Source organism: Mus caroli, unplaced genomic scaffold (assembly GCF_978045245.1).
Source record: "Mus caroli unplaced genomic scaffold, Mus_caroli_1 scaffold_18, whole genome shotgun sequence".
Lineage (NCBI taxonomy): Eukaryota > Metazoa > Chordata > Mammalia > Rodentia > Muridae > Mus > Mus caroli.
This window is the reverse complement of record NW_028227273.1, coordinates 27,703,696-27,727,834: the sequence shown is the minus strand read 5'-3', so window position 1 is coordinate 27,727,834 and position 24,139 is coordinate 27,703,696. Positions and strand designations below refer to the sequence as shown.

Below are 24,139 nucleotides of genomic sequence, written 5' to 3'. Positions count from 1 at the left end.
AATAAAAAAATAAAAATGTTTGCGCGGTAAACCCAGAATACAACTCCAGTTTAAAATGTGTTCTTCTATGTCTTTGACGTTTTCCTGCACAGACAGGATTTATATTGCTCATCTGGACTGCGTTGATCCCACCCTGTCTCGCTACACTCCCTGCACTCATTTTTTCCAGCTGGTCCCAGTCTCCATTCATTAGAGTTTCTCTTGTTTCACAAATGGGATTCCAAACAATGAACTCACTGACTCCATGGGGGAAAAGTGTCCTTCTGGGGACAATGCTTGCCTGGCTGGCCGTTGTGAACCTGCATGGATGGACAGGTGCTTTTCTCGGTAGGAAGAGTGATACGGAACTGCCATGGGATAACAGCCTCTGACACAGCAGTTATCGACAGAAACTCAGGACTCATGGGATCATGACTTATTGAGATGAAAGTCTACAGCCAGTGGTCTCAGGCTAGGGTGGTCCATCACCTGCTTAGGAAGAGCCCCCAGCACCATATAAATAAGCAGCCATTTAGCAAATGGCTCCCTTCCTTAAGCTCTTGGGGTATTTGATCAAAATACAGTCTACACAGTAATTTCTTCATATTTTATATATTTTATAAATATTAAATACAGACACATGTGGCATCATATATCCATATATGTGCATATATGGATATATGCGTATATTCACATATATGTATGTGTATGTATATGTACTCAAGTTTCAGAAAGGACAACTGGGCTACTTGGCAATATTTCCTAAGGCTCCTTGCAGTGAAATGAAAGATAAAGTATAAGGATTTCTTACCCTATGGTAAACAGATTTAACGAAGCTAAACAAGCATAAATTACATATATCAACTAAATAAAAGGTTAACTAAAATTTTTAAAAGGGCATCCTAAAAGTCTAAGTTTGGTGATGTACACTGACAAAAGCAGCCCAGGGCAGTGACTGTCACTTGCTTGCTCTCTGACATCGGTCTGTAATTCTTCATTTGATCCCTGTCCAATTGCAGCAACTGTCCCCCACTTGTTCTCTGACAATGGTCTGTAGTCTTCAGTTGATCACTGTCCAATTTCAAGTTACTTATGGTTGGATTTCCCCGTAGAATACAGAACACACACACATATATGCACACATACACATACACAAACACATATACATATACACAATCATACTCACAGACACATACATACACACATATACACATATGCATATATACACATATATACACTTACAGACACGCATATATACACTTATATACAAACACACATACACACATATAAACATATGCACACATATACTCACATATACAAACAGAGACACATACACAAACACATATATACACACACAGTCATATACAGAGACACACACACATATATACATATATGCATGTATACATATATACATATATATATATATATACATACAGACACACATACATATATACACATACACACATATACATTCAAACACACGCATACACACACATTTATAAATGAAAACAGCAGAACATGCCTGTAACCTCAGCACAGGGGTTTCTAGGACAGCCTAGGATGTATAATGCTACCCTATTTCAAAACAAGTATTAGTAGGAGTTAGGCCACAAATGTAGCTCTGAAATAGATGGGATGCAGATTTGAAAATTGTGTGTGAAACATTGTAGGAGGCTGAGATCACTCCTGTGTGGGGAAAAGGAATCTAAAGCTACCTCCCAGAGATGAGGGTGGGGGCGAAAGAGGAAAAGAGTCACTGTATGACCCTGACAGTCAACATGGACCTAATGAGGGCACCCACACAATGCATGTGGCCCTGAGTCCTCTCTCACCAAAGCCCTCCTCCTGTGGTGGTGTATAATTAACCCCCCCCCCCCAGAATGCAATGCATCTACAGCTGCCACAAGGCTTCCTCTTATTTAACCTTATTTCTCTACAGTACTCTAATATTTTCAATGACAGTTTTTTTTGTTTTTTTTTTCAGTTCACCTTAGTCAGGCCATGGCTCTTAAGTCTATGGATCACATCACCTACATGATTCTTAGACAAGAACTAAGCATATGTCTCTTATTTCATTCCTCATTAAAAAAATAAAAAAGTCCTTAAGAATAGGCTATGGCACACCTACAGTGTGGATCATGTTTGTACTATGGGAACAAAACAAACACTTCATGACTATCTCCTAAAACTACTTTAAGGTAGAAATTCTAGACAGAGCAGTATGCCAATTCCCATGTTGTTACTAAGATCTCCCTCACGGTTGCCCTATCTATCGTTTTCTTCTTGCACTATAAAGGCGAGAAGCCTCCAAGATGCCAGGAACACTAGCCCCAAAGGCACAACTTGCTTAGCAGGTCCTTCTGCATACATGTGCTCTCATCTGCAACGTCCAATCTCCATGGCAATCATTTCCCCACCCACTTGGCCATAACCAACTGGGATGGGTATTGTGAGACTTGCCAGGGGCTGCAGAAAGGGGATAACTGGTGTGGCCATACCCCCTACCCCAGCCCTGGTGTCCCTGATGTGACAGTACTCCCCCACGACATCCCTGCACTAGTCAGTGCTTGGGGCTCCTTCCCTCCTTCAGGCCCTAGGTACCATGTGTTCTCTGCCTTCCTGAATGATGCCATCTTTACCCCCCCAAACTCAGGATGCTCCTGAGTCCCAGCACCCTACCATCCATGCTTCAACTTCCCCAGTATCTACCCTGTCCTTAACCTTGGCAGAAGCAGAAAGATGCTCCTCTGTTTGCAGAAGCAGAGGGACCACCACGTGGTTCAACCTTCCATACACAGAGAGCACATTTCACAGTTGTTCTTTTCTATTAATCAGGGGAAATCTTTTTTTTTTTTAACTTGATATTCTCTAAGTAACAGAGTATAACTGTGTTAGCAGTGATTCACACCATGTCAGGCACTCTGGGTAATCATGAGGTGATTGAAAACACATTGAAGAAGGTGCAAAGGCTACATACAAATAGTACGTGACACCCTGTAAGGAACATGGACATCTGAGGGTATTGGTGTCAGAGGCCAAACTGAAACAAAACCCCACAGACACTGAGGGACAGTTGTAGGAGTCGCCCACCTCCAAGACTGGCTGAAGATATGCCTGGAAAGCAGCCATAGAAGCTCAGACCCTTCGTGAAAGAAGTCTCTCTGCCTTTCCAAACAGACCCTGTCCTGGAGGGTCTCATTTACTCTCCTTCTCGGGGACAGGCAGGCCACAGAGGTTCCTCCTTTGGAAAGCAGCTCCCTTCAAAAAGCCAGGACTCTGACTCTACAGAGCTGTGTGGCTGCGCTCTGTGGTAATGAATTAGGGCTGGAAACCACCAAGCTTCCCCACTCTCTGCTCAGGAAAAAGCAGATACAGGTCCTCAAACATGTCACCAGGGTGAGAAGTGACTCTGGCCAGAATGCGTGTACAAGCTGACAAAATAGGACTCTATAAACCCAGTGTGCATCTAGAAGGCACTTCTGGGGAAGCATCTTCAAGCTTTTAAACATTCTTATATACGTCTCTGTTTATGCTCCACCCAACAGAGAAGTTCCCGTGCCGTGGAACAAAAGGTAATTTTAGTCCAACTCATTACCGTAAAATCTAAAGTCTAGTGCCGCCACCCACTTAAAGGCCCTCATCTCTCTCAGCAAACACAGATATCTTCTGTTGCCAACACAGACTTTTTGCAATGTCGAGATGTGCATTCGAAATGGGAAGTTAAATTATTCCAGGGAATAAAATTATCATTAGGAAAGTTTCCTACAGCAATTACGGTAGCAGCAGATTTTTAAATTATCATCTAACAGGCTGCTGATACCAGATAAATTAGGGTAAATCAAAATAAGATTAAGTGTATAAATAAGGCATTGCAACATACCACTACAAATGTCATCCCATGGACTAGATTTTACTCAAAATGAGAAACATTCACCACAATTGTCATTGTCTTTAAAATTTTCCTCCTGAGTTTCGTGCTATTTTGGTTTCCTTCTAAGAGCACAATTAAATCCTAGATTTTAGCTCACACACCAACCAACAAAATCCCTTTTGTCTATTTATCCATTTAGAAACCCTGCATTCTGAGTATAAAATCTCCACACGACCCACAGTTTGCTCTCCTCAACGTTACAGCATCAATATTTAAACCCCCCTTTTGCATCTAATAATAAAACTGGTCAATGTAGTTCCCCAGGTACACATGAAAATTTTTATTTTTAAGGCATTTATTATGAGATTAGTTTATGTTATAAACTAGGAAAGAAATCATTCCACAGGAAAAAAATGCAATAACTTGAGTTTACAGAAGTCGCTCTGGAACAATCGACATTTATTTCACAAAACAGCCAAGCTGGTTCCTAAGCCATGACTTCCTCCCAGAGCTTTCCTCTCTCTGATGTCATTAACCTTGGCCTCTTTTTTTTTTTTTATCATCAATCTTAAATTAATTCCCCAAGAAGCTTGCAGCAGGTTGGCTGGTGGAAGGAATTAAATATAAGGGTTGATAAAGAAAAGCAGCTTTTCGTTCAAATGCTATTACAACATGATCCTTACCCACAGACTGTCAGATGCAGAGAGGTTTTGTGTTAGACACATATACTGTTTGTTTCAAAAAGCTATTACCACGCAATAAATGGGATGGGGATTATTTGTGTTGTTCGTATTTACTTCACGAATACTCAGTATGACTGTGGGCCACAAAACCGGAGGTTTGAGAATTTTTTGCTTTGTTTGTTTTAGGGTTTTTGTTTTGTGTTCTTTTGCCCCACTGTAGCTGCTTAAGGCTTTTTGTCTTGGGGTGTGGAGCAGGGAGACAAGTTTCCACTATGGTGTGCTAAATGGAACCTTCCCTTACATATAAACAAAAGGGCTTCATCGACAGTCAATTAGGAATATGTGTGCACATTTCACTGTAACACTGGCTCTCTACCAAAAGGTGACTGTTACTTTCTGTGATTTAAATGAGCAATTGTATGAAAAGAAAACAGGGTTATTGAAGAAGTATGCTTCTAACCATTCCACTATTCAGAACAGTTCCTGAGACAGCATTTGAAGCAACAAAGGAGAGTGGAAATTCTGTAACAGGGCTGCCCCTCCTTCAATATGTTTCCCTACTCTTTCCTGGGTAACAGCATCCCAGCATCCCAAGTCAAGCTCAGAGGCTCACTAGAGCATAGGCTTGGGGTCCCTGCCCTGTGGACTTCTCTCCAGAAAAGCTTTGGGTCATTCATTGTGTGACAAATGGACCAAGATGACAGTTCTAGAGCATCTTCCTGCTGTCCCCAGGTGGCAGTTAGAAGCAGACAAGACTCCCTAAGAACCATCCCAGGAACTAACTGTCCCCTCTCCCCTCTCCCCTCTCTCCTCTCTCCTCTCCCCTCTCCCCTCTCCCCTCTCCTCTACTCTCTCTCCTCTGCTCTCTTCTCTTCCCCCCTCTCTGTCTCTCTCTGTCTCTGTCTCTGTCTCTGTCTCTCTCTCTGTCTGTCTGTCTGTTCTGATGTTGTATGTAGTTTTTCAGCCTAATGTCTTGTTTCTAGGTGTTCTGTTATCTTTGCAAGTTTTTCTTCTGGCATAAGTGAAAGGCAGCCCAATTTTATTGCTTACAACTGAATAACCTACCTAACACACATATCCCTTTTTGAGATTATCTGTGAGATAAGGTAATAGTCATTGATTCTTTTCTTACCATTATGTGTTCTTCTTACAGATGAATCATTGCTGACCTTACCTCCGGGCTCTGGGAAATCCTTCCAGGCAAACTCCAAGGCAATCAGTAGCCTTAGGAGGACAGTTTCTAAAGGTTTTATTGTTGCTAAGCAGTCCCTGGATCTGGTAAGTGATCGGGACAGTCATGCTGTGCGCGTCCTTGTACATAAGGAACCTTCTAATTTGTGACCTATAATCCCAATTATATTTGTAAAGACTCCCATGACCCACTTTTACAGACTCATTCCCACAATGAAATGAACAGTGAACTGACCCACAGTATCTGTTCATCTCACTTGTAAAACACACTGAACCTGGACAGAAACAAGTCTGTAAGCACTGAGCAGTGCTGACTCATTCCCTAACATGATTACACTAACTTCAGGAATCTACAACATCCTTTGAGATATCAAAATATAATGGTCCTATATGAGCTGAAGTTTCTGTTTATAAAAATTTTTAAAATGGAATCAAAATAATGATGCCTACTGAAGTAGGACGTTGGTTGGGCCAACATGTAATCATGAAGACTTGGACTTTTCCAGCACAGTCCATAAAGATCCAAGGACACTGGAAAGTACCTGGTGATGCATGTGGTGATGGAGTCCTAAAAGTGTAGCTTCTTGTCTTCAGACCCTTCAGCCTATGGAACTGGCCAGATGAGAGGTAGTACAATGCTACTGTGGTTTGATTATGCTAATCACTCCAAGCATAATGATGGCTGGGTTCTGATTCTACTGGGTTGTGAGATGACATCGATGATCCCAGGCCTGGGAGAACCTAACCTTCTGTCCTCCTGGTAGACATGGAAATTTGTACAGACACGATGAAAAAAAGAGATCGATGATACAAAGTAAATTGGATTGAGATTTCCACACAATCATCTCGTCCGTCTCATTTATGGATACGTACTGAAGAGAACCGAGGTGGGGATCTGAAAGAGAATAGCAGCCCTAGACCCTTCATTCCAGAAATATTTGATTGTCTAAAGTATGAAGTGACAGGTGATGGATAAAGGAAGTGTAGTATAATTGGAGGCATAGCAAAACCCCATCCAAAAATAAATAAAATAAAAGGGATATATACACACACACACATACACACACACACACACACACACACACACATACATACACACATACACACACATACACACACACACACACATACACACACACACACACACACACACACACGCTTGCACATAGCAGTAAGTAAAGGCAAAAGAACAAGGACAAGTTGTTCTTACATGAACTAAGTTCTTAACCCCTAAATCCCTTCCTCTAAAAGCACTACAAGACGCCAAATCACCAGGACACCAAGGAATAGGCTGACATGTAACATGGTGTCACCATGCCCTATGGCCAACAGGAGTGGCACCTGTCACGCCTACTACCAGAGGCATCACTGTCACTGGTAACTACATAAACTGAGAAATTCTAAGCATGCCCCGACCCCTTACCGCTGCTTAAGCAAACCTGATGTCTAAAATCCAGCGGGTTTAGTTTCCACACATGCGGATTGCTGATGACTGTCTGACATCAGATTGGAGTTGACTTTATTTGTGAACCTTAAAAATGTCTATTTTATTTCAAATAATGCCAAACATTTTAAGCTACATTTTACAACTAACCTAAGGAGGTCATTGATTTAGTCAGCCCTACTGTGAGACAGCACAGTAGGTCTTTGGGGGGGGGGGCATCTTTAACAGATTGTGCAGTTTAAACTCCCTGTACTGTTTAGAGCAAAACTAAGCAGAGGCAGTAGAACTCACGGAAACAGTTGTCTCATGCCCTGAGAAAGTGAGAATAAGTCAGGTAGAGCCCAATAAAAGTCAGGAAGCAGAACAGAGTGAAATTTAAGATGCTACCGGCTTCCTTCTTTATTGTCACCATTTTTCAAGCAAAGGTTGTTAATAGTGAATACATAGAACCCATGAGTTTAAGTAAAATTGCTAGTTAGTAGATTTCTATGCACTAGCTCTTTAACTGAAATATTTAATATAGCTCCTTAGACATTGCTTTGGAATACTACTTTATCCAAGATATTTAAATATAGACAGGCTAGAACTAGTTTATAATTAATGGTGACTTTAGCATTCAACCCATCAGGCATGGTAACACATCTCTAATGCAGTACTCTGGAGGCTGAGGTAGGATTGCCATCAGTTTGAAGCCAGCCAGAGCAAAAGGGCAAATTCACGAACAGCAAGGGCAGTTTAACAAGATTCTGTCTCAAAACTAAAAAGGGGCTGGGATGGTAGGGGCAGAGCTCTTGCCTACAAAAAGAAACCTACCAACCCTGGCAGCATCCCATTCCTCCACTTTCTAGCTGTGTGGTCCAAGACAGGTACAGAATCGTATCTTCCTCTTCTAGAAAAGGAAGAACTGTTACGGGATGGTGGAGGTAAGGCAAGTGTGTGTGTATGCGTGCATAGACAGACAAACACACACACAGAGGCACACAGAGAGACACACACAGAGGCATACACACAGACACACACAGAGGTACATACACAGACACACAGAGAGATACACAGACACAAGCATACACACACAGATACACACATACACAAACATACACAAACACATGCGCGCGCGCGCGCGCACACACACACACACACACACACACACACACACACACCAAAGTTAGGAAGAGCATCAGAGTAAGTCACTTACTTTTTAAGGGAGTTCAAGGTCTTGGAAACACAGGTCAGACTTTTTCTGTGACCTCTGTAGTCTATTCATCCACAGCTTCCCTTGACCTAACCAAGCATTCTACACTTCATCCCAAGGCCTAAATGGGTCTGTAACAGCCAAAGAAGAAACTAGGGCTTGGAGGAAGGCATGGTGACCATGAGATCTGGTTTGGTTTGTGAGTAAAGATAGCATGCAGAGCCAATGGCCCAGGATAGGTGTGGCCAGACACTGAGAAGGGCAAGGAGAAGAAGAAAGGCTAACCCATGTGGATCTGTACAGTTAGGGGAGACTGTGTCCAGGATGGGATTTTAAGATAAAAGAGAATGGCCCATTTTAGTGTACAGTGAGGACACTAAGGCTGAAGTTTCCTCTCCAAGCAAAATGATGAAACTCCTGGGTCAAGCACCAGAGAATACTCTCCTATCTGTATTAGTGCCTCACTCATATGCAACTACACAAAAGGGATGTGCAAGATGCTAACAACAGGGCCTAGTGGTGCACACCTCTAATCCAGCACACCTATGGCAGAGAGAGGCCAGCCTGATCTATACAGTGAGTTCCAGGCTAACGAAGGCTATATCCTAAGACCCTATTTCAAAACAAAAGCAAAGTGCTGTGGCGATGACTCAGTGGGTAATACAAAACAAGGGGAAATAAGTTTAAGTTTCCACCATCCATCTTTAAAAGAAGGTGGGGGGAGTTCAGTGTAGTCACACATGGCTCTCACATCAGCATTGAGAGGCAGAGTCAGGCCAATCCCCTTGGGTTTACCAGCCAGTCAGTCTACCCAAAATAAAGAGAAGTTAAAGTTTAGTGGGAAACCTTGTCTCAAAAATGAAGATGGTGAACAGAAGAGGGAGACTCCTAGCATCCTCCTCTGGCCTCTGCTTATGAGAACATGGGCATACATGTCCACACACATACTACACACTAACAGAACCCAAACCAACTGCACATTACTGCTATCACATGGGGGCGGTATCTCTATGTCTACACAAAATACCATTTCTCACAAACATAGGCCCAAGAACACAATTCCTTACATACCTACCCCACAACAATAGATCTGTATTTTGTGTTGGGATGGTTCGAGCATCCATAGATCAATGAAGAATTCATAACACACCAGGTCCCTTGGAGACAGAAACCTGCCACCTTGCATACTGCACACTGCCTCGGGCAAGCTGCTGCTCACATCACTGCCCTTCAGCTTCAGGGATGGAGAGGCCATTATCACGTTGCACAGGCTCCCAGGTGGAGCCCTTGGGCCTTCAGTGCCTTCACTGCCTGCATCAGCATTTCATTCCTCAGATCAGAGGTACTCAGCGGTTATTACTTCTGTTAACCGCACTTCAGTAACTGGGCAAACAAAGCCTCCTTCCAGAGCTGGGGAATGTACAACAGTCTCCGGGATTTGAGGCACACAATCATAAATGAATGCTTAAAAAAAAAACTTAATTAGCTCTCTGGTCAAATAAGGCACTTCCAAATTCTGGTCCCACACAACTCCTTCTTAGCAATGCTTGGAACCACACCTCCAAAAATGTGTGCCAATATTTCATACACAAAATAAAGGAGAAAGCCTGGCACAGGAAAAGGACTTCATTCTTTCAGGAATCTATCTAGTATTTGGCATAGGGTTACCGCATGACTCAGAGCCATCAGGAACTTGCCAGTGCCACATTGAGGAAAGTAACCGATAGTAACTGGTGTCATCTAACGCAGAGTGAACTCAGACTTGAATTCTCTCTTTGGTTGTCCGGCTATTGCCTGTCATCCCTGTCTGTCTGTTGCGTCTCTCTGCTGTGTGAGTCTGAATCTGTACCTGCCTGAAGCCTGTCTACTAGATCTAGATCTGTCTGTCCCTGAACGCGTGTCTGTCCTGTTTGTTTTTCCTTATCAGTCAGATTTGCTTATACTTGTTGAACAGCACAAGAAGCATGCGGAGGGAGGGAATGAGGGACACTTCCCAGAAATCTGTAAGAGACTTACATGAAATTGAGTCACTGGCTCCAAATGATCCCAGCAGAGCCAGACAACAAACCATATGACAAACATCATTGTTGATCAAGTAGCATCCATGTCAAACATTTATGGTGGATATCAACTTATAAAATTCCTTTCAACCTATATTTGCTTTGGTCAGCAAATAATGACCATACCAGTAACACATGTAAACACATATACATTACTCTTGGGTCAGGGGCATAAGAGAATTCATAAATTAAGATTATAGCCAGGTATTAGCTTAGGCTATAAACGCAGATTACTTGAGAAATCCAAAGTAAGTCAGGTTCATTCTTACATTATTCTCTTAAAGGTAGGTTAAATAAACAGGGTGTGTACATAGTAGCTTAGCAATCTTAAGTGTTCTCAAAAAGTATGGCAAAAGTTCCAGTCTCCTAGAACATAAGAGAGATTTTCATCATGATATTGCACCATCACCCAATGCTATGTATATTGTATGAGCAAAAATCAACAAAAATGATTTAAGCAAATACTGAAGAATGTAGGGAAGAAAATGATAATCTAAGTTTTAACCTGGTGGGTTCAGATGGATAGAATAAGCATCTATTACTACTAGTGAACATATAAGGAATGACAGACCCAATATTGAAGAGTTTTCAAGGAAGTGTCTACTGGCTAGTCTCACAGCTAAAAATGGCCAGGGCTTCAGTTAGAAACCCCACTCCCAAGCATTAAAGATAGAAGGATGCTAGTCTAGTTTTCTGTTTATTGTTGTGATACACTGACCAAAAGTAACTCAGGAAAGAAAGGGTTTATTTCATCCTACCATTTCATGTAATGGTCCCTCACTGAAGGACGTCGGGGCAGAAACCCATTCATAGACCATGTGGGATTGCTACTAAGTGGCTTATTCCCATGGCTTCTTCAGCTTGCTTTCTTATGGAACCCAGGATCACTTGATGAGGGTAGCACTAGCCACAGTGGACATCAATCATTCATTAGGAAATACCCCCCAAAGAAGGCCAAGATGACCCTACCTTATGCCAAGTTGCTAAAACTCTAACCAACACAGAGGCCTTCAGGTGTGTTTTGCTAAAAAGAAGGCTTGTTGTTGTTGTTGTTGTTGTTGCTTGTTTGTCTGTTGTTCCCAATGTCAGGCCCACTGGGGAAGCCTACTGCCTTTAAATGTTTTAATGAAAATAGACATGGAAGGGGAGGAGGTAATGGGGATACTATACATACTTCATGTGAGCAGAGAGGAACACGGGTGTTGCTCACATCTTAGACTATATGTGCTCAAGGCTCCCAAGAGAGCATGTTCAGGTTCTCCCTAATGTCCCATTCTTGTATCTCCTGACTTCTAACATTTTCTCCTCTAAACTGGGAAACTAGAGACTGGAAGAGAGCATGGATATCATCTTGCTGGAGAAACCAGTTCACAGCAGGAATATTCCAAGGAAGATGAGACCTCTCATTGCACTGAGAGCTACCATGAGTTGAGAGTTATTCCTGGCTTCCCAGCCCACACCCACTTTGGGGGTATCCTTGCATTTCTAGGAGAACACCTACCTATTTAAGGACAGAGTTCCAAGTCCTTCCAGTCAGCTTTCGTAGGTCCCATGCACCCCTCCATGAATCCCCCCTCGCCAGAGCACATGCTGCCTGCCGCTACCTCCTCAGTGCATCCCTTCACTAACAAGTCCTTACCTATCTGACCTTGGGACCCAGGCTCCTCACACTAAGGATGGCAGAGGCATGGATAGGCAACAGGTGGGGTTGGGTGCTATAAGTTGGGGACATGGAGAACTTGTCATTTAGAGGCCAGATACTGCTCCCCACATGGGCGACAGCTATGAATCCGACCGGACTAAGGTGTACTGATAGAAAACTGGATATCTAAAGTAGCAGGCTAGGCTGGAAAGGGCTCCAGAGGAGAATCAGGGGCTTGGGGACTGATGTAAGAAGGGAAACAGTTTGGGTTTTCCTCTTTGTAAAGGATCAGAGTATCTGGAAGAAGAATTCAGCCACAGGTGAACAAAGCCAGAGAGAAGTAGTGAGTCCATGTCTTAGAGAAGGTGACAGTGTGTGTGTGTGTGTGTGTGTGTGTGTGTGTGTGTGTGTGTGTGTGTGTGTGTGTTAGAGAAGGGGACAATGTGGGTGTAAAGAGCAAGTCACCAGGAAGCCCATTTTCTCTTTCTGCATCAGCCCTCTGCTTCATCTGCTATAGACAAGAACAGACATCTCAGTCATTGAGGTCTGCCACCCTTAGGGGGCGATGAACATGTATTGTATATCAATCTCTTTGTAAACTATGACCATCTATCAGTTTTGCCCCAAAATATCCAATGCTAGTGAGGAAAGAAGCCACCTGCTGTCTCTCACACAGTGTGCTTGTTCACCTCCCAACACCCCAAAGCCTTCACTGGAGGAAGGTTCCAGCAGTGTTGTGTGAGCTGTGAAATGTGGGATGTCTCTGGCAGCCCCAGGGCAGGTGCAGAAGAGACCCATGAGGTTTACACAGCTGCCTCATCGGTTGGGAGATGGAAAGGGTTTCACTGATGCTGAAAGAAGAGCTGGGGGGGGGGGCATCTGGAATGAACAGAACGTGGAATCCATTACGCCTAGAAAGAAATGGAAACTGTCAGCCTTTCCATCCAGAATTAGAAAGCTGGCCCTAGATCTGGCACATCAGTGACATCACTGGCAAAGCTGCTCAGTGTACTCGAGCTTGGCAACTTACGGGTGTTGTTCTAAACACTCTGAAAGTGTCTGCTTTTATAGACTTAACAAAAAACATCATCGTTTATTTATTTCATTCTTGTTTTAAAATAATCACGCTCACAAAGGGAAGAGGGAATAGTGAGGTAGGAGGATATGGGTGGGGGGAGGAAGAACACCTGACTACTGAACAACTTTGGAAGGTGGGCATCCACCAAACACTTTCGTGAAGATGCTGCTGAGATATGCAATTCTGTTGAGTGCCAGAAGAGGAGGGATAAATAATGCGTTGTCATAGCAATCAGTGGAGTTGATTGGCAGGGAAGACAGACAACCTTCCCTGAAGGCCAGTAGACTCTCAGAAGATAGTCCTGTTTGAGTGTCCCCCCACCCCCTACACTTGGGCTGGAATGTCATCTTTGTTGGGAACATTAAGAACGTAGAAACAGTCCAACCAGGGTACTTGTAGAGTAGGGTCTTCAGGAATAGACGGCTAAAGGATGCCATGGAGCCAGGCTCTGATGCAAAGGGACCAAGGCTTAAGAGCAGAAACGTGTAACAGAAGGTTTTCATTTACCATAGGATGTCATGTGCAACCCCAGCAAAGTGAAATTCTCAAACAGTAAGACAGGAGAGAAAAGTAACCTCACTTTGCAAGCATGGCAAAGATGAGTGTCCCACCAGCAAAGGTGATCTCAGCAGGTGCAGCCTCTTGGCCTTGAACCTGCAGAACTGCAAAGGGACTAAACCTTGCTACTTTATAAATTGCCCAGTTTGTGGGAGAGGGGGGGGGGCAACAGAAAATGGGCTACCCAGGAGATGAAAGCCTTTTTCCAATAACTGTAACAATAAATATCATTTGCTAATAGCCAAGAGTATGGTGGCAACAATATTGAAAAGGTAAGGGAAGAAAATGGTTTTGCTTCTCTGGGTTCCTAAATGCTTAGAGTACAGTTATGAAGAGTCAGAACCAAGTCGGGATTACTATGTTGCTCCTTGATGCCTTAGCCCAGTACCATTCATGTACACAGCGATTTTATAATTAAAAACATGATTAAAAATGAGTGCTCTTTTTCCAGTCAAGAACCAAGTTCACTGTAACAGGGAATGTTTACAAAGTTGCTGAGTGATAAAGGGAAGGGTTGGATGCAGGGTTAGCCGGGGTCAACATCAGGACCTGCGGATGACATTCCGAAGACCTGTCTCCGAGCAGTCTGTGTGTTTACTGTTCCCATCATAGCAATGAGAGTGAGCTGGGTATGCTGGTGAACTTCTTGAGATGTTTGGTTTGGATTTCACTTTTGTGGTCATTTGCATTCCACCCGAGAAAATGCAAGCAATCTCAATGGGCTTCTGGGGTGGCCTCCCTGTGACCTCTCTCCCAGCAGGGAGGACTCCCATACATCCGGTGCTTCTTAGCTCTGCTCAGAATACCACAAAGTCCTCAGTGGGTTCCATATGTGAAGTGATCTAAAATGCAGATGGAATGCAAGGAGACTTGGTGGTACACACACACATTGCAAGGACCCAACAGCAGCCTGAAGGAACACTCACCTCTGCCATGTTTAGAAAGTGTGGTTAATTTTTTTTTCTTCTGTTTTATTGTTTGAGAATTTCATACATATACTTGTGTATTTTGACCTAATCTGTACCCCCTTCTTGCTCTCCTCTATGAGTCCTCTAAATGGGCCCTCCCCTATGAATCTTCCCTATGAGTCCTCCTCTATGAATCCTCCCATGATTCCTCCCCTGAGTCCTCCCATGACTCCTCCCCATTAGTCCTCCCCTATGAATCCTCCCATGAGTCCTCCCCTATGAATCCTCTCATGAGTCTTCCCCTATGAGTCCTCCCTATCCCTTTACAACCACTGTCCTCTCTTCAGTGAACTGGCTGAGTTCACTTAGTGCTGTCTGTATGAACGTGGGTATAAGAACATCTACTAGCATCCCCGAGCTCCCTGCTCCAGCTCAGATTTTGTCTGCCTTGACCTTGTGCCAGGAGAGCATTCAATGGTGGTGAGGGAAAGTAGACTACAAGTGAGATTGGTTTTTTTTTTTCCAAAAACTGATTTAGACTAAGTTTTCCTCCAAACTGACTCACATTCAAGAGATAGTCGGGAATCTGGAAACAAGGCTCAGTGTGGTACAGGGATTGCCATATGCATCCGACCACCTGAGTACTGATGCTCCAAAACCACACAAAAAGCCAGAAATGATAGTTCGTATCCACTGCACATGGGCCAGGTAGCCTGGCACAAGAAGCACCGGGCAAACAGAGAGAGAGATTCTGTTTCAGAGAAGGCTGAAAGTGAGGAGCAACGCCCGATGCCTTGTGACCTCTGCATGCATGCCACGCGTGTGTGCGCTCAAACATACATGTATACATGCATAAACATGCAACAAACGCATGTCATACAGACAAACACAAGTACGCGTACATAGAGATTTCTTTACATTTTTAAATGATACCATTGACAAATACACAACTTGTGACCACAGCAACATACAACAATCTTAAATCCTTAAAGTCACAAACTGGGTCCACAAGACAGACTCATGGAGAGGTGGGGTCTCTTTTAACCTCCTGTTGATGCTCTGAACTGGTAGAACTAAAATTCATTTCATTCCATTTCAGCGGAACAAAGGACTGTGTGTGGCTCATGGCTATGTGCCTATGAGCAGAATAAGAACTACATTCTTATTAGCTGGACAAAATTCTGCCCAACTCATTATTGTCGCTTGCTTATTGATTTTGCTTCTACAAGTGTCTGATGCGCTGCACTGCATTCAAAAAAGAAGAGAAATCCACCAACAGCTTCCTTTTCTCTTTTGCTGGAACATAGACAAACCTTCCCTGAATTCTGACACCGCTTAGGAAAAGGACCGCCCCCCAAAACTCATGACCTCAGACTTCAAGCTTCTTAACTCTGTCAACCCACTCTCTGGTTTAAACTTTCTTAGCATTTTCTTTCATTCACTAGAAAAGACTGCCTGAAATGTATCCCTCTGTTCTCGAGGCCTCCCAAGATTCCTCCATACTGGCCTCTGCAGTCCTGGCCCTCACAGAGAAAAAGGAATAATTAAGCGGAGGCTGCTCCAGTCTCCAACTAACAGCCCCACATGATACAAGTGTTTCTTTCCATCACCACCATTAGGCATGATGGAAGAAGAAAACCTACACTTTTGAGTTGTGTGTTCTGGGTGTGGCATAGCTCATAGAGGTTCATGATCTGGAAGCTTGGACACAGATACACAGCAATGTGAAGAGGTGACAAGGTGGGGAGGAAGGGGCCTGATTGGGGCAAGTAGGTCATGAGCCTTTCCCACAGGAAGGGCTTGGAGCCCATCTGCAGCAGCAGGTGAGCTTGGGAGTTGTGTGAGCCATATGTGGCAGCTCAGCCTGCTTTGTCAGCCTCCTCTTCAGCTTCTCTTTCTGTTCCTCTGTCATATTCTAACATAACATGAGCTCGCATGAGAAGCCAAGCAGGAACAAGCACAGAACAGAATGCCAGGGACAGTAAACCTTGGATGTGTGTTACAATATCATTCCTCTACCCACCCAGAGGATCGAATTCCTTCATCTTCCTGGGGTCTCATCTTTTATGGGAATTCCTTTCTAATTTGGCTACTGTTGAGAAGCACCAGGGCTTCAAACACTCTATATACCAGCCATGTGGACATCCCATGTTTCCAGCTTGCATGCACTGCTGAGACTTCCTCCCTGTGTTTCTACATTTTTGAAGAACAGGTTTAAGTCTGTGTAATTCTCTACTTGATGAAACACAGCCTTCATTACTAAAGTAAAAAGCAGCCAGTGTGGACAAGGATGTTGCTGATGGAAATGTAAATCAGTACAGTTGTAACCCAAACAAAACCAACAAGATCGCCCATATCATCCAGCCATCTCATTTCTGGGAAAATACATACAAAGGAAAAGAGCCCAGTGCATTAAGGAGACAACTGTAACCCATGCTCATAGCAGGTTTGCTAGCAATGGAATCAACCAGTGTCCCTTGGTGGATGATTAAAGAAAATATGGCGCACATACATATCGGGAAAGTATTTAACAGTGAAGAATAATGAAATCTTGTCATCTACAGTAACTGAACCTGTCTAGTGGTCATGATGATAAGTGAAATAAGCTATGTTCAAAGAGAGGGAAACAAACAACCAACAGTAACAAAACATGTTCTCACTGTTAGGTAAAAACTACACTTGTTGAGGACAGGAAATAGAGAGCAGAGGAGAGGTCACCGGAGGTCGTAAAGGTGGGGAGGAAGAGGAAGAACAGGTGGGTAGTGAGATGGGAGGAAGTCACTCCCAGGGTGACATCATGATACTACATGTAGATGTCACTACAGCATGACCCTGGTGAATATGGGTTCACCGTTTCTGTGTATTTCAAATAACTACAAGTGTTTGGCAGCTCTGTGTTTGATGTTGCCACCACAGAAATTTGAGTGTTTGAGGCGATTGGTGTTTTGTGTCCACATACAGAAATGTCACATCTACCTCATAATTGTACACCATTGTGTGTTGGTGAGAATGGGCGTTCACAGATGGGACTGAGGGAGGCTCTGCAGAGACACATGTGTCTGTCCTTACCGCCTTCACTGCATTCAGCAGGAAGCATGTGTGTCCTGTTCTTCTTGACCACTGTTCACATCAGGCAATTGCTTTCTGCTGGCCTGAGGTGCCCAGAGACTGGCCTATAATGTATTGTTTCCAAAGAGTTTTGTTCCCAGTAGATAGTGTAACCTTTGACCTGCCATATGCATATACAACCATATTTTTTTTTACAACCATATTTTTATCAGTAGGAATTTCTTCTATTATCTTATTGAAGGAGCAGGGGTGGGGCAGTGTTCATTCTTTTCCATTGGGAAAACAAATAAAACAGCAACCTTTTCTCATCTTCACCACACACACACATAGACATATATATACATACACACACACATGTGCACACACATACACATACATACATTCACATACACACACATACATACACAATACACACATACATATACACACACATATACATACACACATACATACACAATACACACATACATATACACACACATATACATACACACATACAAACATGTACACACACACATACACACACATACAAATCCACACACATACACACAAACACATATACACACGTACACACATATACACAGATACACACACATTCACACCGACTTACACACACCCATACACACACACAAACATACACATATACACACATAAACACATACACACACATGTATGTATACACACATACACACAGGCACACACATAGACACATACATATGCACACACACACGTATACACACACATACACACATACACACATATACATGTATACACACATACACACAGGCACACACATAGACACATACATATACACACACATATACATACACACACGTACACACACACATACACACATATACACACATACACATGCAGACACGTATACACACATGTATACACATATACACACACACACAAACACACACACATACACACACCAGTTCAGAGTTCTCTAGGCCACGCTCTGTGCTTCCTTTCTGAGGCCTGCTTCTCTGAGTTTTCATGTTTGCTGTATCTGGGGTCACTGAGATGGTTTTCACCTCCACGGTGGTTTTAGCTTCTTTACTGGGATGAATCAGTTCCCTCTCGGCCTCCTTTATCTTCTCTTTCTCTTCACCACATGTATCTTTTCTTCAAACCCTCTTTTTACAGAGCCCAGTTATCACTATGCCCTGAAGGCCATGGAGAAAAGAATTTTTCCTGGCTTGTGAGATAAGGTGTCTTCTGACTTAGCCTTCAGTGACCTCCCAGGCTCCCTTCTTCTTATGACTGTTCCCTGTCACACTCAGGTCAGCTGTAGGCAGAATGCATCCTTCCAGAAACAAGGGACACTGTTCCTGGCTGTGGAACAGGACAGAATAAACAGCACAATCAACACTAACCACCCATGTCCTCCATCCCCAAGTCCTGCACCCAGGGACGATTATGATTATATATTTTACAGAGTAGAGCTTTGGAGTACAGGCCCATGGGAAGTCCTCCTGGCCTCCTTCCTACCTGACTTTGAAGAGTCCTTCACATTTCGCAGCCTGAACTAAGTATGACAGAGGTGCACGGTCACTACAGTGGAGAGTCAGACACTCAAGCTGGGTACAGCTCCCTGATATTCACAGGGACCCTGGGGGTGTTCAGCTCACAGCTTACCAATGGCAAAGTGCTTCCTCCTCCATCACCATCTAATTTGCATATGATGAAAAAAGGAAATGGAACAAAATGCCTTCTATTGATTAATAAGCACAAATAAGTGTTCCACCCATACCAGTGGCTATGCTGGAAGTGTTCCACTCATTCCAGTGGCTATGGTGGAAGTGCTCCACCCATTCCAATGACTATGCTGGAAGTGCTCCACCCATGCCAGTGACTATGCTGGAAGTGCTCCACCCATTCCAGTGGCTATGGTGGAAGTGCTCCACCACACCAGTGGCTATGGTACAAGTGTTCCACCCATTCCAGTGGCTATAAACTCTAGTATCTGATGAACTTATGACTTCATTTTTTTAAAAAAATTTCAAAAGATGTGTTTGTCAAGGTATGGTTTTTACTCCTTTTTTAATTTTTGTAATCCTGAATAAATTCAGGCTGGGTGACTTAAGGAGAGATAGTCTTCGCTAAGGAGATTATCTCAATATTAGCAGTAGAGCCAGGGAGTGTAGCACAGTGGTAGATCACTTGTCTATTGAGTGAAAGGTCCTCAGTTCCCAGTACCAATGACAATGACGATAAAGATGAGGGCAAAGATGATGAAGATAATGATGTTGAAAAGATGATGATGATGATGATGATGATGATCTGAACCCAGGGTCTCCAACACAATGAAGTATAGACACTATTACATTGACCACTTGGGGGCAGGGGTGGTATTAAGCTCATATCTGGTCTTCATTTACATTTTAACGTTTTAACATTCAAATTAAAGTCTGTTTTTCTCTTCTCAAAGGCCGTCCCTCCATTTGATCACAATACAAAATGTGAAACTACAATGAGCTCTCAACTATATATTTAAATCATCCACAAACACATGACTAACTTGCAAAAACACAAGATTTCATGTGGGAAACATAACATAAATAACCATACCATGTAGTCCATATCATTACATAGTCTATATGTCCAACTAAATAAAATGACCCTAAGCATTTCCGTCATGTGACCCACAGTCCAGGCGTAAAACAAACACTTCAGTTAAGTGATTATTCTCCTTTTTTTTCTCACACAGAGAGACACAATGGTTAAAGGCTAGGTTGAAATCCCTGAGAACTTGGGAGTTCTGTAGTCAGGAAGGAGGAGGAGGAGTGGGGGGGGGGGAGGCCATGGCACTAGCTAGAGCTGGCAAGGCAGGAAATGCAGGCTGACAAGGACCCAGAGTCTGCATCGAGATCCTATCAAGTATTTTTAAATTCAGTTCCGCACAAGTCAACTCAGTTTTGCCTGGAGATTTTACTAGACATTTAGCTGGTGTGTGTATAATTACTTGTCTCTCAGAATTGGGAGTGGTGAGCTGGAAGCAGTCACGGGAGATGTGCACAGGGTTTGAAGATGGCAATAAACAGAACACCTGATGTACAGGGTAGCAAATATGTGTGGGGATGCTTCAAAACTAAAAATTTTGGTCTCTACTTCCACATGTATAAGAAACATACTTTATTACCCCTGTTTTTTACTAAAGTATTAAAAATAAAATGTTATCCCTGTATACCCCTGATTGCTAGCAACCTCTCCATCTTTCCCAGGATTGCTAAGGACCAAAGTAGGAGTCTTAAGCATGCATGAAAACAGACATCATCAACTCACACGACCTACCACAAGCATGTGATAATTCTCAGAATTCATTTGGGGCGGGGGCTTAGCGCCCACCATTAGGCCTAGAGGGCAGGCTACTTTCATAAATGTCTGAACCTGGTTTTTTAAATGGAAATAATGCTAGCATAAGTACTATCGGAGTTACATGAAGTTCAAGGCAGTTCTTGAGATCTCCCGGCAGGAGCCAAGGTTTGTGAGGCAGCTTTCTGTGTATTTCCAGAGCCTTGACTACCAACTTCATTGCTCGCCCAGACACACCTCCACAGAGTCATCGCTGAAATGGGGAATGACATTGCCATTTGGTCACCGTTTGAAACTCTTCCTCAAGTCTATAGTCTGACGTCACAACATCCAACACACTACAACGAAGTTTATACACTAAATGTGGATGTTTCAATGAAAGCAAACTGTGTGAAACCAAGAGAACAGATTCTACATATAGCCATCTCCTCATCACGTGTCTAAGACTGTCCTATTGAACATCATGGCACCAGGCACTGAGAACATGAACGTGGCCAGTCCAGACTGAGCTGCCAGTCTCGCTGAAATCTTGAGGCTCAGGTGTAAACCAAAGCAGAATATCTTACTAGTAAATTTTGTATTGATTAAAGGTTGAAATGACAAGGTTTTGGGCTCATTCAATGAAATATTTTATGTAAATCTTATTTTGTAAATGGCTATTAAAATGTTAATTCTAGCTTGTAGCTCACCAGCACGTACTCTAGAGCAGTGATTCTCAACCTCCCCCCCCCAATGCTATGATCCTTTAATACAGTTCCTCATGTTATGGTGACCCCCCGCAACCATAAAGTTATTTCATTGCTACTTCCTAACTGTCATTTTGCTACTGTTGTGAATCATACTGTAAACATCTGATATGTGATCCCTGGTTGAGAGCCACTGTCCTAGTGGGAAGGTTCTGTGGTTTGGTTTGTTTCTAGGTTTCTTGTTTTGTTGTATTTATTTGTTTTCTCCAGCCTGCTCAACTGCAGCCCTGGACAGTGTAGCTTCAGACACCCAAGTGGAAGGGATCTATGAGCGCACTCAACCAAGCATCAAAGCTAAAACATCGTCCAAAGTAGCAAACCTTCTCCACCTCAGACTGCCTCTTCCAGGAGAGGGAGCACTGCGGATGGCCAGGAAGATTCTCCAAAGCAAAGACTTAACTTGCTGCTTCCAGATCTATCTTTGACATTTACCTCTTCCAGAAACTAACTCTGCTGTGAGGTATGTCCAAGCAGTCTGCACCATCACAGTCACCCTCTGCTTAGGCACACGCTTTATAAACTGGTCATGATGCTGCAATTGCTCTGGAAGGGCATGTTACAGAAACAGGTGTGTAAATGGGCAGAGACTTCTAGGAGTCCACAAAGCTTTGCCAGGAGGAACACAGCAGGGCTTCCACACAAAGTAGGCCACACACTCAACACTCAGCGCTCATGCCCGCCTGGGCAGGTTGCCCTGGGTTGCTGAACTAAGATATAACACTTTCCACAGGATTGGTGACCACAAAGATGTGGTATTGGTGTTTGGTTTAATGTCAACTTGCCACAAATTTGAATCACCTGAATAGAGAACTAAGTTCATATCCTGTTTGCCTTAGCTGACACGGGAAGACCCATCCCAACTGTATGTGGCACCTTCTGCTAACAGCCCAGATACAAAGGGCAGGTTATTTGCCTTGTGCTGGCTTGGCTGAGTTGGAAGACTCCTGTAACTGCTGCTTCTGATTCCTCCACTGGTATCAGAATCAGTGTCTCCAGGCTCCCATTATTAAGGGCTGATGGCTCTCTAGTAACCCTCTAGTTCTTCAATATCAAATTAGGGCTGCTGAAGCACCCCCAACTAAAGGCCTAAGCCAAGGCTAGACTCAGCCTCTATGGCATGAGGGAACTCTTGTGACTCTCTCAATGTAAGCCGATTTGAGAAATGCTTGTAATGTTTATATACTCATATCTGCAGTTCTGTCCCCATAGAGAACCCTGACTAATACAGGCGGGGAACGGCTAATGTGCTGAGAATGTCAGTGGTCCCCTGCCTAATTCTAGCCCTAAGCAACTAATTCTGGACTGTGTTATTGAGTTACTTGGCATCTTCCTACCCTTGTGTTGGCCTCGGTGCCTATTGGAAACTCATGTTGGTCACTGAGTCGTCACAGTGTGGAACTTAGCTGCTCTTTGGGAGACCCAAGGACAGCACCTCTAGCTATGTACTCAGGAATTTCGGAATATGAATTCATTCATCCATCCGTTCATTCAGAATATAATTATAGAGCTTAGCTATGCGCCAGGTATTGTTGGATTTGCTGAATATCACTGAACCAAAGAGACAAGGACAGCATTTAATGAAAAGGTAAGTTATGTACCCTTCTAGAAAGTGGTACATGCTGAACACACGCACAAATTTCACAGGTGGGTAAGTTCTAGGACTCTGGTATAGGATCAGCAGGTCCTTGGATAGACCAAGCTGAGCCTGTCAGAAGGTAATAGCTCCTCCGAAATCATGGTAGGCGAGGACTTAGCCTGCCTCCAGGAGCACAGCTGAAGGCTGCGGAAGCAGGAACTGGAGAGTTCATCTGGGACACCCCCACTCAGGAAGGGGGACTCTAAAAGTAGGAGGAAATGGACAGAGAATGACAGCCAGCCAGAGGTCATGGGGCAGACTTGGAGATTACAGCTTTGACTCTACGAACCCCTTGCAAGGTTTTGAGGTGAGGAACGATGCATTGTGTCTTCTGAAAGATTTGCTGTATTCCTCTTAGGAGCAAGGTCAAAAGCAGATTATCTTTAACTAACACATGTTAAATACTGTTGTAACTAAAAACTAAACAGTAACAGCCAAGAGGGGATAAGTGTAATGGTCCTTTATTGGAACCAGGGACAAAAGGCTGGAAAAAGATGTGTCTCAACTACCCGACGGCAAGGCCAGAGATGACACCCTTCTGACTGATCATGTGTGAGCAAAAGCAGGTGTGGATGGCACATGGCAGCATCCACAGATGACCTATGGCAGTCCACAGGTGCTGTCGGGACACCGCAGCCGTGCTTTGATGGAGGACTATAGCAGCAAGTGTGACCTTCCAGCTCCAGGAAAGAAAACGAATCCCAGCAACCACCTAAGGGAAAGGGTGAAGGCAATTAACCTGGCACTCCTGACCTGACTGA

At 43.5% G+C, this 24,139-nt stretch overlaps 1 protein-coding gene across 4 annotated transcripts in view; it reads right to left on the bottom strand.

Annotated features, from left to right (window-relative positions):
• Ptprm (protein tyrosine phosphatase receptor type M) overlaps positions 1-24,139 on the bottom strand; it is a 688,723-nt gene that overhangs the window by 577,289 nt on the left and 87,295 nt on the right. The window lies entirely within an intron of this gene.